Source organism: Siphateles boraxobius, unplaced genomic scaffold (assembly GCF_051911475.1).
Source record: "Siphateles boraxobius isolate OS27281-9 unplaced genomic scaffold, OSU_SipBor_1 15, whole genome shotgun sequence".
Lineage (NCBI taxonomy): Eukaryota > Metazoa > Chordata > Actinopteri > Cypriniformes > Leuciscidae > Siphateles > Siphateles boraxobius.
The window spans coordinates 2,246,391-2,271,391 of NW_027508755.1; the positions used below are offsets into that span (position 1 = coordinate 2,246,391).

The following is a 25,001-nucleotide window of genomic DNA, read 5'->3' on the forward strand; positions in this document are numbered from 1 at the left end:
GCATTCTGGGTGCCACCAATCAAAACTCATTCATGTCTCCCATCATGCATTGCTGCATGAATAAATAATGAGCTTATGTTCAGAGGTGATCTGTTTGTCACCATTGCTGAGATTCATACGCTAATTCTTGATGTTTGTGTGTGCCTGCATACAAATGCTTTTAAAAGTTATTTTTTTTTTTATTTAATTGAAAAGGCTAAATATGGTATGTTAAGGTATTCTTAACTCAGAAATTGGTTCTATATGAGTGCAGGTCAATTGATTGTGAAAATATGATTTTGTTCCAACACAACCAACACTATCAGATCACCTTTTTTATTCGATCATCTGGCTATTATAACTCATGTACAGCAGCAAACAAAATCTAAAGTTAATGTTGTGAGGGTCAAGAGCCCAACTAAAACAAACACCGATCACCATAATGGTGACTTTAAATTCCGGTTTTCTCCTTCAGTGATTGTGCTTCTTAACATCAAGTGTCTTCAATAATGCTCAATCATCACTCAATTATTCACTTAATTATCTCATTAAATTTACCATTGCTTTAGTGTTCATTTAACACTCAGCTCAGAGTTTAATTGGGTTGCTTAAAATTACTTAATTCCATTATGTTGAAGTTAACGTAACCCAGTTATGTGGACCCTGTTTACATAAAAAAGTTAATTAAAGCCAACATATCATTTTTTTGGGTGTGCGACTACTGCTGCTGTGACTCAATTTGCCTACTTATACGCCCTAAATATATGTACCCTTTTTGTTAAGAAAAAGTAGATACTTTTGAGTGTAGCAAAAAGTAGACAAGATTTGGGACAAACAATCACGTCATTCAATTTCGTCTTTAACGGTTGCTCTCTGTCTCATCCTGTCACAGTAAACTGGCCTGTCAATCACCTTGTAATAGTCAAAAACCTCCACATTTCATTTAATTTCCTACTGTATCATATAGAAATGCCGAAGCTCGTTGATCTGCAGTCGCGGGTCTTTCATGACGAGACTCTCCTCATATTCAAATTATGCATTTAAAAGTTGATGGCCAAACAAATCTTTATAAAAGTCCACATTGTTATTGCAGATAAAATATAACACGATAATATTAAATAAATGTTTTTTTTAATCAGGTTAAAATTTAATTAGTCACCGGATCCACACTTCGAAATTCCACTTGAAATAGTCGACCATCCGGGGGACTTCAGGCATACTCTTTTTAAAATACTATGCTTTGAGACACTTATTTTAATCTCACATACTGTTTAGGATGAATAGTGTGAGCATTGAGACGCAGGGCTTAGAATCATGTTATGTCAACATGTAACAGTAAAGTTACATTCTCAGCCTGCCTGACAGACATTTCTGTCTGGATGAAGGACCACCACCTTCAACTAAACCTTGGCGAAGACAGAACTGCTTGTGGTCCCGGCCAACCCATCACTTCATCACAACTTCTCCATTCAGCTAGGCTCATCATCCATAACTCCATCAAGGTCAGCCAGGAACCTTGGGGTTGTAATTGATGATCAATTTAACTTCACAGACCAAATTGTTAAAACTGCCTGGTCATGTAGATTTGCCTTGCACAACATCAGGAGGATCAGGCCCTTCCTAACAGAGCATGCTACACAACTCCTTGTCCAAGCACTTGTTCTATCAAGACTGGATTATTGTAATGTTCTCCTGGTTGGTCTCCCAGCATCGTCAAACCTCTGCAACTGATCCAGAATGCTGCCGCTGTGGTCTTTAATGAGCCGAGGAGAGCACACGTCACTCCTCTCCTCAAAAAATTGCACTGGTTTCCAGTTGCTGCACACATTAAATTCAAGTCACTAACGTTTGCCTAACAACCACTGGCTCTGCTCCCTTTTACCTAAAAATTACTTCAGACTTACGTGCCACCCAGAAACTTGCGCTCTGCAAGCGAACGTCGTCTTTTGGTGCCATCTCAAAGAGGCACAAAATCTCTTTCTCAGACCTTTACCATGACTGTTCCCTGCTGGTGGAATGACCTGCCTAACGCAAACCAGAGCTGCTGAGTCCGTAGCCACTTTCAAGAAACTGCTGAAGACACATCTTTTTTTCGGCAGCACTTGATCCTAACTGTGTTTAGATTAAATTGAGAGGGGTCATAGCACTTGCATATTGTTGATCAACTGTTAGTTTAACTGCTTCTATTGTTCTCATTTGTAAGTCGCTTTGGATAAAAGCGTCTGCTAAATGAATAAATGTAAATGTATATGTAAAGTAGTAAAGCAGGCAATCATGCTCCTGGACGGCCAGTGTCCTGCAGCTAAATTAAACACACCTGAACCAGCTAATCAAGGGCTGTATCTCATTTTGAATGTTGCACACTCTGGATTCAATTAAATTAAGGCTATGTTTACACGGAAACGATCTGAAGAGAAAACGCAAAAGTGGCGTTGCGTTATCACTTTTTATTCTGTGTTTAGACGAGCGTTATCGGGGGGAAATCCGCGTGCATATGATGACGCAAAAGTGTGTGAAATTCGATGTAGTATGCACTCCAGGCGGCTAGGTGGCAATGTGAAGCACTGCGACACAACAACACCGATATCTGAGAATATTTTGTACAACTGCTGAAAAGACAATTGTACGTTTATCAGAGCTGCAATGGCAACTTGAAGGTCCGACGTATGGAAATAATCCGACATATTGGGGTTATTTTCCTGTAATGGCGCATGCCTGTGACATAAACACGTACGCGACGAGAGCCACAGTGAGCAGATTTGCGTTTTTACTGTTTAGATGGGAACGGTGGATCGTTTTTAAGATTTCCACTCTGGAGGGTGGTTTCACTTTTTTGCGTTTTTAAGCCTCCAAAACACCGTCGCCGTGTAAATGAAAGGCACATCCGATAAAATATTTTTACATTTTCACCCAGAATCGTTCTCGTGTATACAGGGCCTAAGTAAAAAAAAAAAAAAAAAAAAAAGTTATTAGTACTTTAAACTTTTAAACGAGTCCACAAAACAAGATTATTTCTTCAGTATTTGCTTTAGTTGGGGTCTTGACCCTAGACCAGAGGTTTCATCCTGTCTTGGTTTATTCCAATAATGTGCTTACAAAATCTCATTTACTGTGGCAAGTATAACCAAGATACAACGAGATAAGAAAGTGATACTGATGTTGACTAAATCATCATGAAGAGGCCTGGTTAACTTATAAGATAAATGATAAAATATATACCATCTTTGTAATGCATCGGATGTGATATTTTGAAGATTTTGGGGCTGGTTTAGACACACAGAAACGTCAAGAATCATCTAATGAAACTAATCAATGGTGACATGCTTAATGCTGCAGTGCGTGCTGGATACCAGCAAAGTAGAAAACTCATCAATTCCTCCCACAATGCATTGCGGTGTGAATGAGTCATGCTGTTGTATTAAATATTAGAAAGTTTTGCTATCAACATTGTTGAGGATTGTATGATGAGTGATAAAGTGTCTCAATGTTCAGCTAATAAATTTGTTACTGGAGATGTAGCATCTTTAAAAGTTTTATTGTCACAGTGTTAATGTGTCCGTTACTCTTTTCACAACATCTGTACTTCCCATACAACACTTAAATAATCATTCAGTTAAATGTCTTAGATTCAGACAACTTTATCTGCTTTATCTTAAAACATCTTTATCTCAATCACTGCTAATGCACAAATGTCTTCTAATAACATTATTGCATTTGCTGAAAAGGAATATATTTACTAAAAGTCAAGGGTCTAGAGCCCACTTAAAGCAAATACTAATGTTAACCAATATTTTCACTAAATCAGCAACATCCAAACCTCTGTTGACTCTCAATAAGAACTTTTGTAGACCTATGACATAAATAAAGTCTGGTTAGCAATAAATGAAGCTGGCAATGCTGTTTTGTTGCTTAACCCTCCTCTGCTGAGATCTTGTTTGTCATTCCTCTGTCCATCAGAGTGATTCTGCTTGTATTATCAGCTATCTTCAATAATGCTCAGTCATCACTTAATTAATCACTTAATTATCTCATTAACTCTGAATCAGTGTTACATTTAACAATCTGTAGTGTGCACACTGAGCAGTGTTCATTTCATCTGGGCTAACCCAAGTGGGGCCTACATGGAAACCGAGGACAAAACTGACTGGGCCCCAGATAGATAGCCCAGGTCAAACCCATTGGCAAAATAAAGGTTCCAACAGTCCAAAACATATTTTTGGGGGCTATAAATGAATCAATTCCACAAAATCTCTGCTTATCCCACGTCATATTCGAATTTGGCCAAAGCTAGAAAGTTGATGTACAAAATGATTAGAAGACATAATACAGTATGCTTGAAAATCAAATAAACCTCTGATCATAAATGAGAAAATTATGTAAATTGATTTAAACTTATATTCTGTTTAAAAACACTTACAGTTTCTAGTTTGACCAGTGTCGAGATGCTCTGGGCTTTTTCATTCTGTAGATAAAACAATGTATTAAAAGATGATACTACAGCTTGACATCCCATAATGACCTGAACGAGAAGATAAATCATGCTGGACACATACCACTGTAATGGAGGTCACATACATGTCCACAGAAATGTTGGCAGGGTCGAACTTAGTGACCTCGGCAGGGATGTCATTGAATATCAAGGGCCACATTTTGGGATTCTGAGAGTCCTTTTTGTCCAAGACGAGTCGTACAAAAAGAGCCTTTTTAGCTTCAGCATATTCTGTAACACTGCAGTTTTTAGGCTTACACTCCGTGCATTCACTGTTAAAAAATGCTGTAAAAAAAGGTCAGTTTAATTGTACAGTTCTATACTGTAATCTACAGTATGCACTCAATTAAAACTTGAGCCAACTAACTTCATTTGCAGAAACTGACTGCCTTAAATTGACCAACTGCGGTTTAAATGTATTAATTAATATTTATATTGAACACATAATGTGAGCAAAGCATTTGTGTGAACCAAACTCATTCAAGACAACTAAACAATATATTTTCAACAGTAAACAATATATTTTTTTAAACAAGAGATTTCCATTGGACCAACAACTACACAATCACCAACTCTTAAAAAAAGCAATATGCAACAAATCATTAAAAGTTCTAGATCTTCTGGACCAAAGCACAGACTCTACTCTTCAGGACAACGGTGAACCCACAGCTCTGAAGAGTTTACCTCCAACCCTGATACTCTCTCCTGCCTGTAGCTTTCTAGTAATCTTGAAGACATTGATTAGCTGGTTCAGGTGTGTTTGATTAGGGTCCCAGAGAGATAGCAACCACCAAAGTAACTTTAATGTGTCAATGTTAACTGCTTTGAATCTACTTCTCTTTTGCTCCTGCAAATCCATGTTTCTGGTCTTTGTAACAGTTTTTACCAAAACATATCAGTTGTTGCAAAGAAAGCCATAAACATCTAAACCTCTGATAATTCTCAATAAGAACTTCTGCTGAGATCTTGAGAGATTTATTGTCTTATTTTATTTCTAGTTGATTTCAGGCTCTGTGGCTTAAAGTCAGTTATAGTTGTTGTGTTTCATTTTCTGAGAGTGTAAACATGATTTTGAACCAACATCACATTGTAACATTGATTCAGTGCCATTAACATTGATTTTTTGATGAAATCAAAACAAAAAAAAACATATAAGACTTTATATATCTCAAGATCTCAGCAGAAGAGGATTAAACAACTCAACAAACAACATTACCAGATTAACTTATTACTAACCAGATTGACTTTATTTCTCACAGACATCTACATTAGGTCTTATTGATAATTAACAGAGGTTTAGATGTTAAAGTTTTATTGAAAATATTTTCTCACCATTTTGGTGATCAGAGTTTCCTTTAGTTGGGGAGTTTGACTCTTGGTTTTTTATCTGAGTTTATGGTCTTTGTGATGATGTCTATAAAAAACTTGTTTCAAAGAAATCCAGAAATAGAATAAGTCTCAAATACTATCACTGACCAAAAGTGATTATTTGTTATTAGCAGATTTTCACAAACAATATATCTCACCACTGATCAGCCATTTTAATTTTGATGTTTTTGATAGGGGATGACACTTTTATACACCATCAAGAAGCAACATATGAGTCTCAACAATGGTGACATGCTTCATGCCGCAATGCATTCTGGGAGCCAACATAGTATATAACTCATGGCTCCCAGCATGCATTGCAACATGAAGCATTTCACCATTGTTGAGATTCATATGCTGAATCTTGATCTCTGTTTGTCTATACACTTTTTTCTATAAAAATGTATTTAATAATCAAAATTTAGAACTTTTATAGAAAATTATGTTTTAATATTGAATTACTCTTTTAGGATAATGAATTATTGATGGGTTATGATGATGAAAGTTATGTCACCTGATCGTTTTTGCTTCTAGCGTCCTTTGTAAAAATTATCTGTTATGCTAAGCACTGTTACAAAAACCACCAACTTACATAAAAAGCCAGGAGTCAAACCAGCCAGTTAAAGGATACGTTGGTTTTATTGAAACAAATATTGTCAATAAAAAATCTAAACCTGTGTTAATTCTCAATACGAGCTTCTGTTGATGTCTAAAAAAAAGAAATAGTCAATCTGGTTAGTAATAAATGAAGCTGGTAATGCTGTTTGTGGAGTTGTTTATTCCTCCTCTCCTGAGATCTTCAGAGATTTAATGTCTTTTATCTCCAGTTGATTTCATCTAAGGCTGTGGCTGGAAGTCAGTTGTAGTTCTTATGTTTCTCTTTCCTTCACTGATTTTGCTTGTTAGGTATCTTGATAATGCTCAATCATCACTTAATTAATTACTTAATTATCTCATTAACTTTAAAACTGATTTTAGTGTTACTTTATATGTGCTCTGAGCACTGTTGTTTTAACACTGGGGATTTTGCTGTCCTGAATGCTGGTTCAGGTATGTTTAATTGGTTGAAGCTAAACTCTGCAGGGCTGTGGCCCTCCAGGAACTGAGTTTGACACCCCTGTTTTAGCAGGTCAGCCTGGTATCCCAGATAGCAACACTGTTTCGGCCAAGATCCGGCCCACATCTGGCACATGTGGAATGACGGCCTTTGGGCGGACCGCTCCTGTTTGCCAGATCTTGGCCACAAGCAGGCCATAGCAGTGCCACATGTCAGCCAAGAGCAAAGATAATTCAACCAGAACTGGATCTTATCCGAGCCACAAAATCTGTGTATATTAAATATGGAGTCATCTCAGCCTTAATAAACCTGTTAACAAGCAGAATCGCTGAAGGAAAGAAGAGAACAGAAAAAGAGACGAGCAGAAACACAAGAACTACAACTGACTTCAGACACAGCCTTTGAGCGCTTGATAGTCTCTTGTTCCAGTGGCCAGTCAAGTTGTATCCTGGCCAGTGCACGAGTGTCCACCTCAAGTAACTCCTCTTGCACTTCATTATCGCGGGAGGAGCACCCAAAGGCAGTACTCTCGAAAGCCATCTCGCCAGAAACAAGAGATGCAGTGCCCAATCCGAAGATGCTCCCGTATCGTAAACAGGAATGAGCCGTGAACACGGTGGCACACATCTCCTGATTGCTTGTGACATAATATATATTTTCTTTTACTTGGCCTCTTTTCACTCTTTGATAACTCTGCACACTGACACCTGAAATGCTATCTCCTAACAAAGTGGACAGATAGAGAGTAAGCACACACTTACAACACAGTCTGTTTAACATCTGTGTATAGAGTCTCCAAGCAAACATACCTAAAACATCTTCATCAGAGATTATTTATAGACAAATTGTTCACGCATTTGCAACATTTAAATCACATCTGTTCTAACAATAATCATTCTCATTACATATAAGAACATAGCATTGGGACTACCTTTAGGAAGGAAACACCAATCACCATAACGGTGACTCCATTTTATTGTATGCATCAAAACTTGCATACAATAAAACATCAACATGAATTAGCATTAATGTCTGTTAATTCTCAATATAAGTTTTTATATTTTTTAGACATGTGACAGAAATAAAGTCAAATTGGTTTTTAATAAGTGGAGCTGGTAATGCTGTTTTTGGATTTGTTTAATGATCCTCTGCTGAGATATTTCATGTTTTTTATTTGAAGCTGATTTCAGGCTGTGTGGTTTTAAGTCAGTTGTAGTTGTCTTTCATTTCTGAGAGTGCAAACACAATGTTGAACCAACATCACATTGTAACATTGATTTAATGTCATTACCACTGATTCAAAGTTTAAAATTATTTCAGCATTTCTTGTGGGTGCAACGGTGATGTTCATTCAATGCAAGTTATGTTGATGCATTGACATTGTTTCAATGGTTGCTAATACATTTGTAACATTTCAAATTGTAGCAGCCTATAACAGGGTTTAGTCATGGCAATTCTGATTGCTATGTTCATCCTAGCCACTAGGGGGATACAGGTAGTGCACTCTTTATTGGATAAAACTGGAAGTAGTTCTGTTTGAAGCTGTGTTATGGTTGTCTGTTGTCTAGTTCCCAATCCTGTTTGAGAAACCTTTTTGTTTCCTGCTCAAGTAGGATTGTTTTATGATGTAGCTCTTGGCTCCTCTACGTGTTTACGATCAAGGAAACTGCTTATAATGCTGAAGCAACTCAATTGGTTGTTTGGTGGGAAACCTTACGACTGACCAAACGTCCCAAGTATAGGACAACAATTCACTTCATCATCATCAACCTTTATAACTCTGCTCATCTACAGATAAAACTGTTTTTCTCAATTTCACTCTCAACCAGTTGTGGAATGAGCTAGACATCTCAATTTACCACATATACATGCACATGGAAAAATCATTGATTGGTATATATGCATATATTTGTATATGACTTGCAATATATGGGGGTTGTGTCTTACATACGGGTAAATAGTTTGAATACATGCTGAAAGAAACATCCCTCTTGTTTCTTCATAGATATACCTCTCTAGATACATTTTCCCAAACCTGTTCCTGAAAGCACACAAACAAAACAAGTTCGTGTTTGATTCATAATGAAACACAACTGTTGTAACTCATCAGCTCATTAGTAGAGACTCCAAGACCATAAATACATTGGTCAGATAAGACGGGAGACATTGAAAAAATGTATTGTTAGTGTGCCTCCAGGAGCAGGGTTTGGAAAAGCTGATATATATTAACAAGTGTTGTAAAAAAAAAAGTTACTTCTTGTCATTTGTGATACCTAATGCATGAACTAATGTTCACAAATTGAGCCTTATTGTAAAGTGTTATCATTAAACAATATTTACTTACCCAACGAGAACAGAACAAATATAAGCCAGTGTAGGTGCATGTTCAATAGTGAAGAAAACCCCAAGTGTCTGAGATACCTCTCCTGTAGGATGATGCTTCACTCTTGAACATATGTCAGTCATTTGGTCATATTTATACACTGTGAGAGAGCCACACATTCTGACTCCCAACTAGTGGCGGAACCAGGATATTTACATTTTTGACTTTTGCATCTCATGTCACAAGACTTTAATTGCATAAGCAGTTTTCTTCAACATTAAACTTTGTTTTTTTGTTTGTTTGTTTTTTCACCAGGAAAAAAATTAAACTGATGAAATATGTAAATACAGACACCATGAATAACATAAATGTAAAGCAGAAGAAAGTAATAATAATGTAAATAAAATGAGACGAGAACAACTGGGCAATCACATCATGCCTCTTTTTCAATGTATTTTTCAAATGCTGCTTTCATGTGTTATTACTAACCAGATTTACTTTATTACTGTCTACAGAGGCTCTTATTGAGAATTAACAGGTTTTGGTGTTTTATTGAAAATAAAATTGATTTTTTTTTATCAATTCATTCAATGTTTCATTTGAAGTCACCAGATTCGTGATTAGTTGACCTCTTGACCCTTGACTTTTTTTTTGTTTTCTTTTTGCTCTGAGTGTGTATTTGCACTTTTGAAAATGCAGGAGTAATCATGATATAAATAATATCAAATGCTCATATTACCATCATGTAGTTTTTTAAAACTTCAGCTAGATTTTAATCTTTGTAAGATGACTTTAAACTGGTTTAGCAAGATTAGCATGTTGCAATTAGCTTAAAATTTGTTTTTAAATACACAGTTCAACAGAATATTACTGTCCATAGTATCTAACAAACATCAAGAATCAGCACATGAATCTCAACAATGGTGACAAACTTAAAACATGTCGCAATACATGCTTGGTGCCATCAAGTACTCCTCGCTGCAGACTGTAGCGTGGTGACGTCACATATTCACGTCACATATGTACATCATGTATGTGTTACCATACATGTGCCATACTTGGTACTTCGTGGACAAATCCGTCACTACCAGGATGTTTTGATACCGATCCATCGGCCGACTCAAGGTCAGAAAATCCATAGACACCATATGTAACGGGGCCCGAGGCCGTACCAGAACTAAGGGGGCCCTCACTACTCTCCTGGCTTTAAACCAGCGGGGGCATTCCTGTACATACCTCCCCACAGACTCTTCCATTTTGCCCCAGTAGAAGTGCCTACGCAACAAGGACACTGTTCTCTCCTTCCCTTGATGCCCCAGCAGGTCATGGTATCCCTGGAGCAGGAATTTGAACTTGGGCTTCTGGCACCACCACTAGATGTACAGCCTCATGAGTCCTTGGGTCCTGGATAGATCGACAGACCACTCCATCTCGCAGACACAGCCGCCTCCAGTGCCCCAGAAGTTTCCTCACCATCAACGTTTGGCCCTGATGCTCCAGGTAATGTACCTTGCTCCAGGTAAGTTCGCAGGGTGGCCAGCCCTTCGTCCTCCCCCTGTCGTTCCTGTCGTTCCCTCCAGCGTTGCGGGTCCCATCCCCAAATAGCCGGGACCTCTTCCAACTGCGCTCCAGGCGCCTCTATCACTCCCACCATCCGCCCCTCATCCAGTTCCACCTCCAGGTGTTCTCCAGCTCCGGCAACAGGTAATCGGGACAGGACATCGGCGTTGATGTGCTCACGACCTGGCCGATACTGCAGCTGGTAGTTGAAGTTGGCGAGTTGGGCCACCCACCTCTGCTCTACCGCTACCAGTTTAGCCGTCTGGAGGTGAACCAGCCGGCTGTTGTCAATGACCACCAATACCTCAGCTCCCCATAAGCAGTCATTAAATTTCTCACATAAGGCCCACTTGAGAGCCAACAGCTCGATCTTGAAGGAGCTATAATTTGCGTCGTTCTGCTCCGCTGGATGGAGACTCCGGCTGGCATAGGCAATAACCTTCTCCACTCCGTTCTGCAGCTGGGCCAGTACCGCCCCTAGCCCCATATTACTGGCATCCGTATACAGGACAAATGGCTGAGTGAAATCGGCATAGGCCAGAATAGGGGCCTGCAACAGCTCCTGTTTCAGCCTCTGAAAGGCTATTTCACACTCTGGGATCCAGACGGTCAAAGAAGAACTTCGGCCACGTGGACGACTTGAACCAGCAAGCAGTTGGTTTAAGGGCTTAGCAATCCGGGAGAAATCCTTGATGAGGTGCCGATAGTATCCCACGAATCCCAAAAAGGACCTCACGTGCTTCACCGTATTAGGGGGATCCCAGCCTTGCACAGCAGACACCTTAGCCGGGTCTACGGCCACTCCCGCATCACTCACAAGATGGCCCAAGAACTTGACCTACTTCCGAAGGAGCTGGCATTTCCCAGGCTGGAGCATCAACCCATACCTCTCCATGGCTCGGAATACTTGCTCCAGATGTAACAGGTGGGAGTCAAAGTCAGGTGAGTAGACGATCACGTCGTCTAGATAGACCAGAGTGGAGTCCACCAACTTCCCTCCCAGGCATCGCTGCATCAGCCGTTGGAACGTGGCGGGGGCGTTGCAGAGTCCGAACGGCATCCGATCCAACTCAAATAACCCAAAGGGCGTAGTAAAGGCGGTCTTCTCCCTTCCACCTGCACCTGCCAGTATCCGCTTGCAAGATCAAGGGTAGAGTACCAGGCGGCGTGTGATAGGCTAGTAAGGGAGTCTTCAATCCTCGGCAGGGGAAACGCGTCCTTTTTGGTGACTCACCAACATAATGCGAGGCAACCGTTGGTGACAGAACAGATGTACTGGATACGTGTTCACGTTCGTCACTCGTACTGAGGCTCGGCCTCGACAGGCCACCGCTAACCCTCGAGCCACCTCAACACTCTGACACTCCCAATGGGGCTCCACAAGGACCCAATCTTCTGGACCATAAGTCCGAGCGGGGAGACGAACCCAGACTACCGCCTCGCTTCGGGTCGGAATGGAGATAGCATCCATAGCATATGCCACTCGTCCAACGTCCTCTCGATATTGTTGGGAACTTGGGGCCTGTACTCGCCGACAATCCGTAACACGCTCCCAGTCTTGCTTCTCGGCCAAAGAAGTGGTACGAAGGGGCCCGGCTTGAAACAATTCCTCCCAACATTCCATCAGCACGTTCATCCCTAGCAAGGCTCGATGCGCCCCCAAGCAATAGTCTCGGATGACTACTCCCTTCTGTGGTATCACAGTCCCATGGATCTCAAAGTCGGTCACTTGGTACCCGATATACGGGATGTTCAGGCCATTTGCTCCCCGTAGTGTGAGCCAGCGGACTTTGGCTTCCGGTAAGTGATGGGCATTAAACAGTTCTTTAGACAACTTTCAGCGAATAGGGTGACCTGGGATCCAGTGTCTACCAGGCACAGACATTAACACCATTCAACTTTATTTCTACAAGCGGACAATGGCCCACCAGACTGTCTCTTGGGGCGGAATTTACAGAAGGGTCAATCCAGGGGGTCCCGGGCACTTGACCCACAGTGAACTCCTAAAACCCCCTTGTGAACTGCGACGGTAGCCACACTGACGGCTATAGTGTCCAGGTTCTCCACAGTTATTACAGAGAGGGCGCCCCTGCTCGTCCCACTGGAACTTGGGGCCAGTTGATCGACCGGCACGTCTTCCCGGATCCCTTCATCCATCAGAATAGGAGCGTTCCCGAGGCAAGGTCGGAGGCTCTGGCCGTCCACGGCGAAGTTCCCCCAAAAGGGTCTTAGACAACTCTGCAATCTCTTCCCGAACATCCTTCATTAACTCCGTATGCAAGGCTTGTTTCCAATCCGACGGTTCAGGAGGTACAGGAATACTGACTCCACTCGCAGCCATACACACAGGGGGATCCACTGCTTCGGCGTGATCCCGTTCCAGAGCTAAAGCCTCTTGACGAAGCTCTTCGAAGGTCAAGGCCGCATCTCGCCAAAGCTGTAAACGTAAACTCTGCCGTATAGGGCCTTCTCGTAACCCCAACAAAAATTGATCTCTCAACAGGGTCTCTTCTTCTCCCAGACCATGGTCTTCTCGGTTCTTCAATCTAGAATACTGCTCTCGTAAACTCAGGGCGAACGCCCGCAAAGTTTGTCTAGGCCCTTGCTTGCAGTTAAAGAATTGCGCCTGTAGCACCGCCACTGGAGTGGAATCACCGTACTGCCCAGTCAAGAATACAAAGATGGCTCGTGAAGTGGCTCAGACAGCCTCAGGTGCAGCTCGGACCTCTCTCTTCGCCTCCCCCTCTAGGGAATTCAGAATAAACTGTACCTTCTGAGACTCACATAACCCCTGTAGTCCAACCAAATACTCCACTTGTGCTCTCCAGTCAATCAAGTTCAATTCAGATCCAAGCCCACCATACTTCTGGGCCCACGGAGCTCCCGTAAACATTGGTGCCATTGGATGCTGGACGACTGGCAACTCTTCATCCGCCATCATGGATCCTTGGCCGCTCAACTCCGAGTGGTGACCCTGCCGACTACGCCACTCTTGTTGTAACCGTTTCCCAAAGCCAAAGGTCAATAACCACTCTCCTTGAGAGCAATGGTTCACAGGGTCTCTCAGCTCGTAGAATGGCAGCAGATCGGACGCAGCAGTCAGCAGACTCTCAGTCAGCAGACTCTCCTTCAGAGTAATGGCTCACAAGATCTCTCAACTCGTAGAACGGCAGCAGATCGGACACAGCAGTCAGCAGACTCTCCTTCGGAGTAATGGTTCACAGGGTCTCTCAACTCGTAGAACGGCAGCAGATCGGACGCAGCAGTCAGCAGACTCTCCTTCAGAGCAAAGGCTCACAAGATCTCTCAACTCATAGAAAGGCAGCAGATCGGACGCAGCAGTCAGCAGACTCTCCTTTAGAGTAATGGTTCACAGGATCTCTCAGCTCGTAGAGCGGCAGCAGATCAGACGCAGCAGTCAGCAGACTCTCTATGCACACGGAACACAATCGTGAGTATGGAATCCAACCGCTGCTAACCGGCTCTTTCTCCTCTCAGGACAGACGGTGAGGGCGCAGTGGCGGACGGCGGAATCTCTCTGTTCGCAGAACAGCAATGGGGAGTACAGAATCCAGCAGTTAACAACTGAGTCTTCTCTTACCACAGGACAGCAATAGCAGAATGCAGCGGCGAATGGCGGAATCTCTCTGTTCACAGAACAGCAATGGTGAGTACAGAATCCAGCAGTTAACAACTGAGTCTTCTCTTACCACAGGACAACAATAGCAGAATGCAGCGGCGGACGGCGGAATCGCTCTGTTCACAGAACAGCAATGGTGAGTACAGAATCCAGCAGTTAACAACTGAGTCTTCTCTTACCACAGGACAGCAATAGCAGAATGCAGCGGCGGACGGCGAAATCTCTCTGTTCACAGAACAGCAATGGTGAGTACAGAATCCAGCAGTTAACAACTGAGTCTTCTCTTACCACAGGACAGCAATAGCAGAATGCAGCGGCGGATGGCGGAATCTCTCTGTTCACAGAACAGAAATGGTGAGTACAGAATCCAGCAGTTAACAACTGAGTCTTCTCTTACCACAGGACAGCAATAGCAGAATGCAGCGGCGGACGGCAGAATCTCTCTGTTCACAGAACAGCAATGGTGAGTACAGAATCCAGCAGTTAATAACGGTGTCTTCTCTTACCACAGGACAGCAATAGCAGAATGCAGCGGCGGACGGCAGAATCTCTCTGTTCACAGAACAGCAATGGTGAGTACAGAATCCAGCAGTTAACAACTGAGTCTTCTCTTACCACAGGACAGCAATAGCAGAATGCAGCGGCGGACGGCGGAATCTCTCTGTTCACAGAACAGCAATGGTGAGTACAGAATCCAGCAGCTAACAACTGAGTCTTCTCTTGCAGAATGCAGCGACGGACGGCGGAATCTCTCTGTTCACAGAACAGCAATGGTGAGAACAGAATCCAGCAGTTAACAACAGAGTCTTCTCTTACCACAGGACAGCAATAGCAACAATAGCAATAGCAGAATACAGAGCTGTTGGGAAAGGGACAATGGAGATGGCCAATGAGCTTAATGACTTTTTTAATAGGTTTCACCAGCTCATGCCCTTGTCCCCCCCACCCTCACCCTCACCCTTACCCCCACCCCCACTGCAGAAATGTCTTCTTCCCCCCCACACACCTCCCCCCTGACACCACCATACCCCAGTCTACACACCTCCCCCCTGACTTCGCAATACCTCCCTCTACACACTTCTCCCCCAACACCACATTACCGCCATCCTTCTCAATACAATCACCGCCCCACATCACTACAGACCAGGGCCCATATTCATAAAGAATCGTAATCCAAAGAGTAGCTCCTAGTGACAAAAGTCTAAGAAAATTCTTAGAAATGTGGGCGTTTACTCTTAAAATTAAAGAAAAAATCCTAGTAAAGAAAAAAGTAATTCAGAAAGCATCTTAAGCCTTAAAATAGGTCTCAAGGTCAAAATAGTTAGGAGCACGGACGAGGACTTTTAAGAGGCTTAAGAGTTTTTTTAGCAGAGGAGAAAATGGCAGAAAGACGAAGTGGGAGAAGAAATGCATTGCAGACAATAGATGACAGTGAGTTAATAAGACACTATAGATTAGATCATGTAGGGATCATGTTTGTGACTGTTTTTATTAGAGACACAATAACATCTCCGACACATCGCAGGAATGGCATAGTCCCAGAAATTAAATCACTACTGTACATTAAGATATTTGGCAGCTGGGAAAATGCATCAACGCAGCAGTGATGATTTGGGTCTGTCACAACCTTCTGTAAGCAGAGTGATCACAAACAATTACAGCACTTTCAGAACCTCTTATTGTGTCGCAGTTCATTTAGTTTCCAATGGACATTCCCACATTGCAGGCTCAAAAAAATGCATTTATGAATATAGCAGGCTTCCGCACAAGCAGGGGGAATGAATCGTAAATAATTTATTCTTAACCGCTATCAGCTCCCACGTCTGCTTCTGTGCTGTGACACCCGGCCTGATTTTCCTTTAAGGATGGCCTTGTGTTCATCCACTAACTGGGCTCACAGTAAACACTGTTCCTCTGTCCAGTTGAGCTTTCTTGTCCTTGTTTTTTATGCCATGTTTGCTAGATTAAAACCAACATTCAAACCACCACTTAAATAGACAGTGGAACAATTTTTATCATTCTAATCCAATCAAATACCTTATAGGAAATTAACAGTATGGTAAATAAAAAAAAGGATTTATATACACAAATATAATGTGTGTGTATATGAGAATGGTCAAATAGGAAAAATTACGCATGTAATTTCAAAGTGAAGGCTTAGAATAGACCATATACTTAAAATCACTCTTTTTTTCCTTCTTGGAGAACTAACCAATCACAGTCTTCAAAAGATTGTGTCATATATAGCAACGGGGTCAGCCACGCCTCCTCACTAAGATAAAAGTTTTTGTCTTTTCCTTACTCAGAGTTGCTCTCAGATCGGTCCCGAATTGCACTTAAGCTAAGACTGCTACGTAAAAGATTTTAAGCTAAATTAAGAGTTTTCTGAGAGGATTCTTAGAATCTTTATGAATACGGGCCCTGGTCAGAGAACAGCTGAGGAGGCTCCGGCCCAGGAAGGCAGCGGGCCCGGATAAAGTGTGTCCGAGACTGCTGAAGACCTGCGCTGCAGAGCAGGGGGAGCCGCTCCAACGGATCTTCAACCTTAGCCTGCAGCAAGGGAGAGTGCCTACCCTCTGGAAGACATCCTGCATCGTTCCAGTTCCCAAGAAGAACAGGCCCAGCGAGCTGAATGACTTTCAAACGGTGGCACTCACTTCACACCTGATGAAGACGCTGGAGCGGCTCCTCCTCAGCCTCCTCAGACCCCAGGTACAGCACGTCGAGGATCGCCTGCAGTTTGCGTACCAGCCAGATGTTAGTGTGGAGGATGCCATCCTCTACATGCTACACCGGGTCCACTCCCATCTGGATAAGGGGAACGGCACAGTGAGGATACTCTTTTTGGACTTCTCCAGTGCCTTCAATACCATCCGGCCCCCTATACTTCAGGACAAACTGATCAGGATGGGAGTGGACCACTTTCTGGTAGACTGGATCAGAGACTACCTCACGGACAGGCCACAGTATGTCAGGCTGAAGGACATCATGTCTGACACGGTGGTCAGCAGCACTGGAGCCCCTCAGGGCACAGTGCTGGCCCCTCTTCTCTTCACCCTGTACACCTCGGACTTCTGTTACAACTCGGAGCTGTGTCACACACAGAGGTACGCGGATGACACAGCCATCGTTGGGTGAATTAGGGGTGACAGGGAGGGGGAGTATCGGAGTCTGGTGGGGGACTTTGCTCTCTGGTGTCGCACTAACTGCCTACAGCTCAACACCTCTAAGACAAAGGAGCTGGTCACTGACTTTGGGAGGTCCAGATCAAGTCCGCGACCGGTCCTGCTGGAGGGAATTGAGGTGGAGGCAGTCAAATCATACAAATACCTCGGTCTGTGGCTGGATAACAAACTGGACTTGACAACACACACGAGTCACCTGTACAGGAAGACACAGAGCAGACTGTACTTCCTGAGGAGACTGCGCTCCTTTAACATCTGAAGCAAACTGCTGTGCATGTTTTACCAGTCTGTGACCACCAGTGTCCTCTTCTACACTGTGGTGTGCTAGGGGGGGGGGGGGGGGCAGCATATCCAAGAAGGACACCAACAGGCTGGATAAACTGATCAGGGGGGCCGGCTCTGTGATCGGCATGAAGCTGGACTCACTGGTGATGGTGGCAGAGAGGAGGACACTGGACAAACTGCTGGACATTATTGACAATGCCAGCCACCCTATGCACACCATCATCAGCACCCAGAGGAGCCGGTTCAGCGGAAGGCTGCTCCTTCCCAAGTGCCAGACTAACAGACTTAAGGACTCCTTTGTCCCTCATGCCATCAGTTTCTACAACTCCTCACTTGGGGGAAGGAGGAAATAGGGTAGAGAGGACGATACGGACAATACATACATACACACATATATACACACCTGGACTTACATTAATACCTGGTCACTTTATCACTTTAAGACTGGACTTAACACTGACACTTTTAAAAATAATTTATGTTGATATTTTTGTTGATTTCTGACTAATGTTATTATTACTACTTTTATTATTATTATTATTGTACTGTCTTATTTTATCTACTATTCTCCTTCCTCCTTGCTAAAACTGCTGCTGGAATTTTCAATTTCCTTGCGGGAGTCATCCCAAAGGATTAATAAAGAGTAGTCTAAGTCTAAGTCTACGCTAAACTTCTCCTTCCTCCAATATAACATCAGGTGGTTGGAACCTGGACACAATTTTACAGTCAACGGATCAGATTAGATTTTTGATACTCCACTGGTTCGGCTTCCCCAAACAAAGGTCATAGAATGATGGTAATGATTTTGTCTCCCACACTCGTGTATGCATCAATACTATAGCTCTATACACGTGCTCACTTCACACTTTCAGACACTGCAATGCCACATCACCTCTCGTAAACAACAGGCCTTCACTCCATCTTTGCAGGGTCAGACAATCCACCAATGGCTTTCCACACGGGGGTATCAGGTTTCAAGAGCAATCCTATAAATCCCAGTTCCTTCCTTCGCCTCTAAGACTCACAACGAGAGAGACAACACACGCTGCCAGCCAGCACACATCAGTATTCAGAATGTTCTTGGTAAATCTTCATAGCATTCCCTTTCGTGTGTTGATGTAAAAAAAGTGTACTTAACTTCTCTCCTTGGTAACAGCATGGATCTTCAACGCTGCCCTTAATCCCTCTGTTCCCTCAGTTCCATATGTCGGGCACTCACCCGTCTTCAATGTGTAAACATCACCACACTTGTATGCACTGCGGTTGCTGCTTTCTGCTGTTTGCTTTCAAAAACGCCAACGTGGAAACCCAAACACCAAGAAAAACACCTTATCTCTTCAAACTTTGCCTTATATGTGCCTCTTCCCGCATGTGCTCACCGATAACGGCCTGATTAGTGTCCACAGCTGGCGCTCGTCAACACTGGCGGCCATGACATGCCACCGGAACCGTCCCGGTGTTATACCGGAAGCTGCTCCCTCGTGCAACAAGTTCCGGTTTTAAGGTTCCTATTTGTCTCACCCGGTGACACACACACAACTCAAAAAAAAAAAAAAAATCAACCGAGCAATAGCCCTCAACCTCCTTCTTGGAATAAAATACACACTCAGGTGCGCAGTCCTTGTATATTGCAGTGCAGTGCAAGCACAGAGTCAACGGTTAACGCACCCGGAACACTTGCTTATATTCTCTGGAAAATGCAGTTAATGCACTCAAGTTCACAACACCTAATTTAGATAAAATACAGAAGAAACTATATTGAAGAAAGGCATTAACGTAGTACACAGTCATACAACATTTACCTGACGCTTTTATCCAAAGCGACTTACTATTGCTATATTTCAGAGGTTACACGTCTCTGGAGAAATTAGGAGTTAAGTGTCTTGCTCAGGGACACATTGGTGTCTCACAGTGGATTCAAACCCGGGTCTCTCACACCAAAGGCATGTGTCTTATCCACTGCGCCTTCTTGGATATGCTGCCCCCCCAGAGCACACCACAGTGTAGAAGAGGACACTGGTGATCACAGACTGGTAAAACATGCACAGCAGTTTGCTGCAGATGTTAAAGGAGCGCAGTCTCCTCAGGAAGTACAGTCTGCTCTGTGTCTTCTTGTACAGGTGACTCGTGTGTGTTGTCCAGTCCAGTTTGTTATCCAGCCACAGACCGAGGTATTCGTATGATTTGACTGCCTAAAGTACCTAAAGCCCTATTAGCACGGGTTAGTTTTATCTGGGGACCTCGTGTGAATTAGAAATTACCCACCTACATCTGAATTTCGTGTGGCGCATTTGCACGGGATAAGCGAAGCTTGTGATTTTACTCGAATTTACTGACTTATCATGATGAATATGATGTCAATAGGTTATTGCTTGGAAATGTCTAGTCGTTATTATAGGTCTAGCTGTATCATAAACAGAACAATGTGCCTTACCGCACGGCGCTATACATGTCATTCATTTCCATCTAACCATTGCGCCTGGACTAATCACACACACAAATTATTCATTATATTCAATAAATAGTCCGGCAAACTCACTCTCCCAACAAAGATCTGTGTAACTTCCCCCGAAACTAACATTGCAATGAAGCTAACACCACTGGCAGAACTCAGTTTCCGGTTACATTGATAATAATTTTTACGACCCTGTAATTCCTGAGATACGTGACTCTTCTGAGAAGGAGAAATAAACCCTGTTAATCCTATATATTCTAAATATATAACCACTTGAGAAAGGTATAAACATGTATCTAATTTTCCCATCTCATAATTTTCCTTTTATGTTGTTTACTTGTAAAATCTAATGGGTTAATGTTTCATACTTTGCAACTATGGTTAACCCCAAATCATATGTGTGGCATATTTGATCTCTATAACTTGGTACTTTGAAGATCGAAATGACAGTGTACATGATATGTTGATAACAACAACATATTATTATTACAAGAATCTTTCATAGTTTCTTCATCAGCTACTGTAGAAGATTTTATTATTTAGAAAACAAGTAATTTTGCTATATATTTGGACACAATTATTTCTTCTGTCTGTGACTTTGGATTTCCTCTGTGTATGTGAAAGACCTTGAATGGAATGTTGTTTGCTGCAGAAAATTCTATTCTGAGAAGTCACATGGTAAAAGACCTTTACCCAAAACTATCTATAGGGTGTGTTACCTTCTTTGGAAGAAGAAGTATGTATATAACTCTGAACCAAAATGTACTCGGGAGCGCGCACTGGAAGGCCAGAGGGCCAGAGAGCGTTAGAGCGCCGTTCTATGGAACGGGACGGCGTTCGAAAATAAAGTCTAATTATTTCTGGCATCAAAGATCTCTGCGAAGTTATTTTTCAGAAAGATTGAAAACCACAACATTTGGCACCCCAGATGGGACTTGGGTTGAAGCGGAAGGAACCACGAAAGGCAACACTGGTGACCGACACAGACAACAGTGGCCACTGTAATTTGAGGTGAGCAAATTTTTGCTTTTGAAAAAGTATGTGTTGTCACCAGTGAGCCAGAGTGGTAAGACCCTTTAAAATGCTTCTCCAAGTTTAAAGAACTAAAAAATTGAAAAGAGGATCTTTGATTCTAGAAATAAGTGTCTATTGTTGTTGATGATGTCAAGTAATGTGATATAGCGTGGCGGAGCTCCCGTTAGTGTTTGCCAGTATTTATATAATCTGATGCAGATTGTATGAATATTGGTAGGATGCTGATGTGCCGCTAAAGGTTTTGTCGTACGTATGTAAGAATCTGTGTTTGCTAAATCAAGAGGGCCTGGATGGATGATTAGCAAGAGTTTGAGTTTATTGGTAAAGGTTACCAACTTATTGTAGATTTTAATGGTATTGGGTATCATTAAGTATACTGGTAAAGGTTACCAGAACTCTGTGTTTCTTATTAAGAGGGCCTCGACGGATAATAAGATAGCATGTACACAGAGGATTATAAGTACTGATAAGATATCAGTGTTGATCTGTGTTTACTTGTAAGTGGGCCTGGACGGATACAAGTATAGCATGCGTACAGATCAAGGTTAACTTCCGGTTACCGTTTTGTTAAAGATTTAGCAAAAGTCTGCTCGGGGAAGTTATGTTTGGCTTAACAGTTACCGCCTCGACTAGCGAGGGACTGCTCGGGTTAAGTTAAATCCTATGGAATAGGAGAATTAGAAGTTTAGCTTATGGTTACCGCATTGTTATAGGAATGACAATGGACTGCTCGGGTAAGCTAAATTGAATCGCAGAGGTCTGTGATAGTTTAAAGTTATTCAGTGAAGTATTGTTTGTAAAAACAGTGAGAAACACTGTGAGTATAATATATCTCTGTGTGTGTATGTAGGATCCTGTCCTGTGTGTCTGCTTGACTGTGCCTGTGGTTAAAAATAGGGGACAAGGAATGTGTGAATGTGCTTCAGAGACAAGTAATGTATAAATGAGTATTAAAAGTAAAGGAAATAGTAAAAGAAAACAATTGTTTCAAGATATTAGTCTTGCAGATTATTGTAGTATAAATAAGTTAAAGTATAAAATATATATTAATAAATGGACTGATATATATTAATGGATAAATAAATAAAAATGCACGTGCTTAATATATTATATCTTATATCTGAAGACGTCTAAAATTTGTATCTCATTATCCCTGAAGACAAAGTGAGAGAAAAATGATTCCATTGTAGATAATTAAGTTTGTGCTAAGAAAAAATAACTTGTGCAGTGTGCTAAAAGTGAACAAGATTGAGTGACAAAGTTTCAACAGTCATAAATAATTTACAGCAATCTTAGAATTGTAGTAAATGTGAATTGTTGGGAATGGGTGAGGAAAAATGTATTCACCATGTTAGATTATTTTGAGCACAGCATGCAAATACAGAAGAACGATTGAAGGCTGATTTTATGATAGGGAAAATTATTTAATTGTATTATACTCAGAAAATCAAAGTTAGATTATTGCTCATATTGCAATGAAGAAATAGCTTGCTTTTTCCTGCAACGAAAAACTTGCTTTACTAAAAACAGAATGGGAGAACTGCTGTTGTCAACCAGTGATTATTATATAGTATAAAAGAACTAGGAAAAAGATGGTTAAAAGTGGAATTTAGATAAAAAGCTAATAGCTCAGGAACAAATATTTATAAAGACTAATTTGATCTATGCAGCTCTTTGAGTGTTCAAGTTTCAGATGGCTTCAGTGTCGAATGGAAGAGGTGAAAGGTCAAAGACGACTGCAGAGAGAAGAAGAAGAGTGGGTGAGGGGCGTTCAGCTCCCCTTCTGAAGATGACCACTCTCTGGAAAACTCAGCATGGAGAAAGACTGATTTAATGCTGGAAAAGGTGAAACTTTCACTATTTCACTGGAGACTTTTTCCTGAGGACAAGAGGAAAATCCTGAGATGCAAAGCTGAGGCAAAATCTATCAAAAGCCCAAACTCAGCAGAGGCAGAGAAACAACAGAGCCAATATACAGTCTACTACACCAAGCCTTGAGTGACAGCTAGGCTGACGACACATGCAGAGCGACAGCCAAGAAGCTTTAACAGACTGATAATCTAAAAACAGAAGAACTGACTGAAACCCTTCCCTTACGGGCAACACAGGTCTGGCAACTTCAATGATCCCTCTAGAGACTGCTTCAAATTTAGTTATTATATTAACTTTATTCATTCTGATTATTCACTGGTCTCATAAGCAATTCTTTATATTCTCTGCTAAACTAACCCTCTCTGCTTTTCCAGTAGGTTCAAGTCCAGCCATATAAAAAAGAAAGAGAATACACTGAAAGAGAGAAGTGGGTGCTCAACTCACCAAATAGTTCAAACTGAGGCTGGATTTGGTATAGTGAGGGCTATTATATTAAACAATTATAGGGCTAAAAGCATGAAAAATTATTCTGTAGCAAAGAAAAAGATAGACGCAAAATGTCAAAGAATTATTATTATTGTTTACAAAACAATGATACTGGTCACTCCATTTTGTTTTGATAATTTTTATAGATAGATTGGAGAAAAAATTACTCCAAAAGTCCAAAATTATGAAATCGCAAAAAATGCTGTCAGAACTGGGATAATGAGATGGAAATGTTGTTGGCCATGGATCCAAGATTATGCAGAGATCTCCAATTTCTTAAAGCAGCTCATGAGCAAAAAACAAAAAAGAATAGGAAAAATCAGAAAAACAAATGACAAAATGTATTTGAAAAATTACAATGGCAGGCTTATTATTCTATAATACTTAGTCTATTAGAATTTGTAAAAAGAAAAAAAGGATTATAACAACGGTGTTAAACTAAACCTTATGATCATTGACACTTCTTAATAGTGTTTGACATAGCTGTGTTGACCTGATCAACCCTTGGCTAAAATTATAGGATGCCACATTTAGAGCACAACCTGCAAGAGTGTATGCTGGCCAGTGTGTGTGAGAGAGACACTGAGTGTGAATGAGTGAGAGATTGTGTTTGAAGAAACATCTAAGGCAAATCAATTATTTTGCCTGCCTATACAGCTGTATTTAAAATTTAACATGTGGGCCCACAGGGCAAATTCTGCCCAGTAAAATAATGACCATGGATGCATTTGGTTAAATTTCCTGGTCAGGAACTGAAGTAACAATATGAAAAAACAAAGAATGAAAAGAGAAAAATAAAAAGAGAAAAAACAGTGCCACATTTGCGCAGCGCATAACATATCTGACTTTCTTTGAAGCATAACACGTCTGCCTTTCTTTTCAGCATATCATGATGGAGCTGATCTTTGTCAAAAGTATGAAATATTGTCTTGTAACTTTTGTCAAAGTGGGTTGAGTATTGTCCAAGATGCCTAATAAATAGTGGGTTGATAGTGGAACTCAAGACAAAGAGATAACTGAGTTGAATTGACTAATTATAAGAGTACATTGAAATTTATTGTAAGAAAAATGCAAAAAGTTGCAAATAATGATGAAAAGTCAAATTTATGAAAAACAAATAAGAATATATGGATTAAAGTCCTGCTGTTAATGAAAGCAGAAATGACACCACTCAGCCCACATGACCTTTCTACAGGTAACATCATGAAGGACAATGGGACAGATGAGCAGATGATTGAAATCACATGTTGTTTTCACTAACAAAAAT

General features: G+C 41.5%; 1 protein-coding gene across 1 annotated transcript in view; it reads right to left on the bottom strand.

The window, feature by feature from the left end:
* LOC143738614 (5-hydroxytryptamine receptor 3A-like) overlaps positions 1–25,001 on the bottom strand; it is a 115,821-nt gene that overhangs the window by 10,199 nt on the left and 80,621 nt on the right. The window lies entirely within an intron of this gene.